Here is a 6174-nt window from a genome sequence, read left to right as displayed (position 1 = left end):
GAAAGACATGGAAATAAGGAAACTCGGGACCCAACGAAAAAACGAGGCAAAATGTGTCCTAGAATGGTAAAGAAGGGAAGTGTAGAGTGACTGTTGTGCCCAGGCCCAGAAAGCACTAATCCAGACTAGAGCAGAAGCAAAGAGGGTTCCCCAGAAGTTCCCTCTCTAAAAAACCTAATTAAAACTAAACATATTACTTAATGTGTTTCAATCTATTGAGTTATTTATGGGGGAACCTAGGCTGCTCGGTCAAGCATCTGAGTCTTGATCTCAGATCAGGTCTAATCTCAGGGACTTAAGTTCAAGCCCCCACTGAGCTCCGCACTGGGCATGAAGACTACTTAAAAAAAAAAAAAAAAGAGTTATTTAGAATAGGTAATAATCCCATAGTACATACTTGGAAGTTGCTTAGAGAGTAAATCTTAAATGTTCTCACCACAAAAAAGAAATGATAATTATGTGACATGATGAAGGTTTTAGCTAATGCTATGATAGTAATCATTTTGCAGTTTATAAGTGTATCAAATCAATACATGTATACTTTAAACTTATATAATATTATGTCAATTGTATTTCAATAAAGCTTGAAACTTAAAAAAATTAAAGTCAAGAAAAAAGAGATTTAGATATGACAGAGTTTGGGAATAATTTTTTCATCCATAAAATTGAGTAGTCTAGCAGATCTCCAAATCCTTTCCAGCTGAAACAACCTATGATCTCTAACCTATGATCCTAAATTCTTTAAAGATGAAAATCTATATTTTAGAGCCAAGGTCAAAGATGTATGGTTCATGCACTTACCCGGGAAATGAGCCAAACAATAATATTTAGAAAAACATTTTATTTATATCAGGATTTTAAAACTTGGCTAGTTAGCCTAATAAGCTGTGCTTCCTCTAGTCAAACCACACACAACCCACCTCCTCACCCTCTTCCAGGCACGGACTTCTTACTGTGGTTCCCAGAGAAGGAGCTGTAAACAGGTGACAAGAAATGACTTTGCTAATATTGGTATCTGTCACAGACAGGCCACCAGTCTACAAAGAGAATCTAAGGATAAGGAAGCCACTTAAGCATAAAATTCACATTAGCAAACTTATCCTTGCATTTGCTGATGACCCAAACCAAAGCCTCAAATACATGTGAAGTGTTCTACATAACTGGGAATAAATGTGTATTTCATGTGAAATCTCTTTTTTTCTCTTCAACCTCCATGTAATCCCAGAGATCCTGCTGGTCATATATTTCTTGTTCAGTAGAAATGAATTTCCAACCTAAGCAATGAATATGAAAACAAGAGACCAAGAAACTTTTCATACTTTTCCCCCTGGTTTCTAGCTTCACTTCCCCTCTAGCCATTACCCTTAGTTGTATCTTGCCATGACCCCCCTGGCCTGATCCTATCTGCCATATTTTCTCCAACCTCCCTGTCATTGTCAGTGGGTCTCTGTCCTCAGATACCTTCTCCTTGCCAGATGAGTTATAACCCTACTGTTCCTTATGCTAAACCGCTGGGGAAGAACCATGAAGAAGTTTGAGGGCAAGGCCAAGGAAACCTGCTGAAACCCACTCAGCCGTTTCAGGAAATCAGGACAAAAGCTGAGAGTCAATTCTGGGCTTCCCTTGTACTTTATTCAATACTATTTCCATGACATCCCATGAAACCTGAGAAATTAGATAATCCAGGACTAGAGCAGTCAAAAGGTAAATGACCACATGTGACTTGGCTTTGAGGAGATATTCATCTGAAGGTTTGCAAGATTTTCATTCACATTAAAGCTGCATATTTTGGGGGCAACTGGGTGGCTCAGTCTGTTAAGTGTCTGACTTCAACTCAGGTCATGATCTCACAGTTCATGAGTTCAAGACCTGTGTCAGGCTCTGTGCTGACAGCTCAGAGCCTGAAGCCTCCTTTGGATTCTGTGTCTCCGTCTCTTTCTCTGTCTTTCCCCTGTTTGTGCTTGCTCATGCTCTCTCTCTCTCTCTCAAAAATAAATATATAAACATTAAAAATATATAAATATTAAAACTGTATATTTTTAAATCTGGCTAAACTGGGATCCTTAATGTTTGGGGGGAGGCACCTTCCACTCTGAGTGTTTATAGCAGATTAGGGGACAGCTCAATAGCCTCATGCAGACAGCAGGGGGTACAATTTATTACATTGGATGAACCTAATTCTTCTAGATCAATATATCTCTGTACACAAAGCTTACATGAAGAAATAGTTAAAGTCCCTGACAGGGATTGCAAATTCACCTGCCTGGAGGAGTCAGGAGGTAACATCAATGACTGGCCACAGGCAGCCACAGGCAAGAGGGAGACCACAGGGAATTGAAGAGAGCAAGCCCCATCTGAGGGGCAACAGCTACTTCGCTCCCGCCTGTTGCTATCACGCAACAGCATATGCCTGTTGTCTCCCTATGCTTCATTCTTGAACCATAAAATGCCCCAACTTTTCAAACACTAGAAAGAAAAAAGAAAAATCTGTAAATTTAAACCAACTGAATCTATCACATTATAGTCATGCAAATTTTTATCTTTGCCAGTCAAATGGCTCTTCAAGAAGAGAATAGTATCAGGAAGGTTTAGAGAACCCTCTGGGAGACTGTTCCAAATTTCAAATACCTCAAACGTGACCTCTGGCTCTTTGCATGCACCACTCTCATCAACATCAGCAGGAGTTAAGAATTTATCAGATCAATTATATCAAGATTTTCAAATGGGCGCCTTCTTTTTATCTCTTCTGTATCAAACACTTATTTCATAATCCTTTGAAATATGGATGCTAGTCTAAACAAAGAGTACTGAATTTTCCTATTTAAGAAAATACTTGTACTAATAAGAGACCAAAAGAGACTTTATGTAAATTGACAAAAGATCCATTTTCCGTGGCTTGCATTAAAACTTTCAACATCAAATTAGGTAAAAGTGTCAGGAGGTATTCTTAAAAGCTTGACTGCTCAGGAAGGATCCAGGGATATGAGTGCAGCTGAGAGTCAGGACATTATGGGTGGTTTTTCCTCAGCAAGCATTTGGCAGACGCTGTTTCCACAGGATAGGATTGTTCATCTATCTCGCATTTTAAAATTAAACTAGTATTTTTATTGGGGCACGTGGATTAGAGGAGATCATGAAAAAAGAAATGGGTTGGCAAGAGAGAAAATTCAAATACCACCCAACGTCCTAAATTGAATTGCCTTGAAATAACCTAACAAGGTCATAAAAGTTTAAAACACTTCAAGTGTCAAAAGCTCAGAATCTCACAGCATTTCTAATTAGCAAAGTTCAGTTCATAGAAGGAAGCTAAGCGCTCAAGATTAAACCCAGCTGATGATCCTGACCACTTCCACTTAACCAGTCCACTTGACTAAGCCATGGGTTCCTTTTCTCTGTAAAATATCTGACTGATTTTACATTGGACAATTACCACTAGTAGGTTAGTTTCTAGAATGCCCACACATATGTTTAATGTTCACTCTGAGTTCTTTATGTTTCTCTCAAGTCAGTTTATGCCAGTTTTCTTGCTATTGCAATTACATAACTTAATTAAATGTACACAAACTGATGCAATAGCAGTGTGGGAGTTTGGGGATTCTATGAAAACCTGGTCGAATACTTCAGAAAGAGTTGACAAAGGCAAGAAAATTATTGTGGTAAGATATTTGTGAAAGAGTGTGAGGTATATTTAACAATCCAGGCAGATTCTGCTCTCAGGCTACCTCACAACCCCTTAACTTCTAGCTCTGCTTTTAGTAAATTAAAACTAGGAGACACAGGAGACAGTGTCTTGTGGGTATGCAGGATGCAAGGAAGATGACCGAGCTCTCCTCAGAACACTGAAAAGAGGGGCCTTGACTCTTCATCAAATATTAGTGAACAACATGAATATTTAAAACATGTATATATTGGGGCACCTGGGTGCCTCAGTCAGTTAACCATCTGACTCTTGATCTCGACCCAGGTCATGATCTCATGGTTCATGTGTTAGAGCCCCTCATCGGGCTCTGCATTGATGGCACAGAGGCTGCTTTGAATTCTGTCTCCCACCCTCTCTCTCTCTGCCCCTCACCTGCTTGTGCTCTTGCTCTCTCGCTCTTTCTCAAAATAAATAAATCAACTTTAAAAATTAATTAATTAATTAATTTCAAAAAAACAAAACATGTATATATTGTTTTCATGAGTCCTTTCTTTTATGTTCCTATTTGAGTATAGTTGACATACATTGTTACATTAGTTTCAGGTGTACAGCATAGTGATTGGACAATTCTATACATCATGCTATGCTCACCACAAGCGTAGCTACCATTTGTCACCATACAACATTGTTATAATGTCACTCATGACATTCTCTATGCTTTGCCTTTTATCCCCATGACTTATTCATTCCATAACTGGAAGCCTATATCTCCCTCCCTTTCACCCATCTTGTCCACCTTCTAGCAACCATCAGTTTGTTCTCTGTATTCATTGATCTGATTCTGCTTTTTGTTTCTTTGTTCATTCACTTGTTTTTTTTAGATTTCACATATGACTGAAATCATATGGTATTTGTCTTTCTTAGTCTGACTTATTTCACTTAGAATTACACATTCTTTGTCCATCTATGTTGTCCCAAATGGTACAATCTTGGGCAGAACTTTCCAGAATGCTTGGTCAGAAGTGGAGGAGCCATGGCTGCCCAAACTACACCCAGGAATGAGCTCCTTCCCACTCCCTCACACCAACCTTGGCCTGCTCACCTACTGTAGAAAATGGTGAAAGAAACTACTTACTGTGATGTTTGGGGGTCAAACCCAGTGCTACCCAGGAAGAATTGAAAAAGGCTTACAGGAAACTGGCTTTGAAGTACCACCCTGACAAGAATCCAAATGAAGGAGAGAAGTTTAAACAGATTTCTCAAGCTTATGAAGTGCTCTCTGATGCAAAGAAAAGGGAATTATATGACAAAGGAGGAGAACAGGCAATTAAAGAAGGTGGAGGAGGCAGTGGTTTGGACTCTCCCATGGAGACCTTTGATATGTTTTTTGGAGGAGGAGGAAGGATGCAGAGAGAAGGGAGAGGTGAAAATGTTGTACATCAGCTCTCTGTAACCTTAGGAGATTTATGTAACAGTGCAATAAGAAAACCAGTTCTGTAGAAGAATGTGATTTGCGACAAATGTGAAGGCCAAGGTGGTAAGAAAGGAGTGGTAGAATGTTGTCCCAATGGCTGAGGTACTAGAGTGCAAATAAGAAGTCATCAGACAGGACCTGGAATGGTTCAGCAAATTCAATCTGTGTGCATTGAGTGCCAGGACCCTAGGGAATGGATCAGTCCTAAAGATAGATGTAAAAGCTGCAATAGAAGGAAGAGAATTCGAGAAAGGAAGATTCTAGAAGTTCATATTGACAAGGGCATGAAAGATGGCCAGAAGTCTCCTTCATTCCATGGTGAAGGAGACTAAGAACCAGGACTGGAGCCACGAGCTATTATCATTATTTTAGATCAGAAGGGCCATGCTGTTTTTACTTGGTGAGGAGAGGATCTTCTCTTGTATATGGACATACAGCTGGTTGAAGCACTGTATGGCTTTCAAAAGCCAATATCTACTCGTGACAACAGAACCATTGTCATCACCTCTCATCCAGGTCAGACTGTCAAGCAGGGAGATATCAAGTGTGCTAAACGAAGGCGTGCCAATTTATTGTAGGGTGAATATGAAAAGGGTCACCAATTCATCGAAATTAAGGTAAACTTTCCTGAGAGCGGCTTTCTCTCTCCTGATAAACTCTTTGCTAGAAAAACTCCTATCTGAGAAGAAGGAAGTAGAAGAGACTGATGAAATGGACCAGGTAGAACTGGTGGATTTTGGTCCAAATCAGGAAAGATGGCACCATCACAATGGAGAAGCATATGAGAATGATGAACATCTTCCTGGGGATGGTGTTCAGTGTCAGACCTCTTAATGGGGCCTGTGAATAACCTGCTGGCATCTTGTATGCAGTAGTGAATGAGAGAAGGACTTTAATCATAGCTCATTGTTTTTGTTTTAATATTCAACTATTGTAATGTTTTAAAAGTTAAATGAAGAATAAACTCAAATATTAAAACTCTGCCTTTGCCCCATATGTATGATGACTTCAGTGTGCAAGATAAGTTTAACACTCGTAAAAACTACTTTTAAAAAAAAAA

General features: G+C 39.4%; 1 pseudogene; it reads left to right on the top strand.

The window, feature by feature from the left end:
- Nucleotides 1–4754: 4754 nt before the first annotated feature.
- Nucleotides 4755–5948, top strand: LOC124505774 (dnaJ homolog subfamily A member 1-like; annotated as a pseudogene).
- Nucleotides 5949–6174: the final 226 nt, after the last annotated feature.

This window comes from Lynx rufus, unplaced genomic scaffold (genome assembly GCF_022079265.1).
Source record: "Lynx rufus isolate CCGP_SWC_20201006 ecotype Redwood Valley unplaced genomic scaffold, mLynRuf1.p SCAF_11, whole genome shotgun sequence".
Lineage (NCBI taxonomy): Eukaryota > Metazoa > Chordata > Mammalia > Carnivora > Felidae > Lynx > Lynx rufus.
This window is presented reverse-complemented; position numbering and strand designations above follow the sequence as displayed.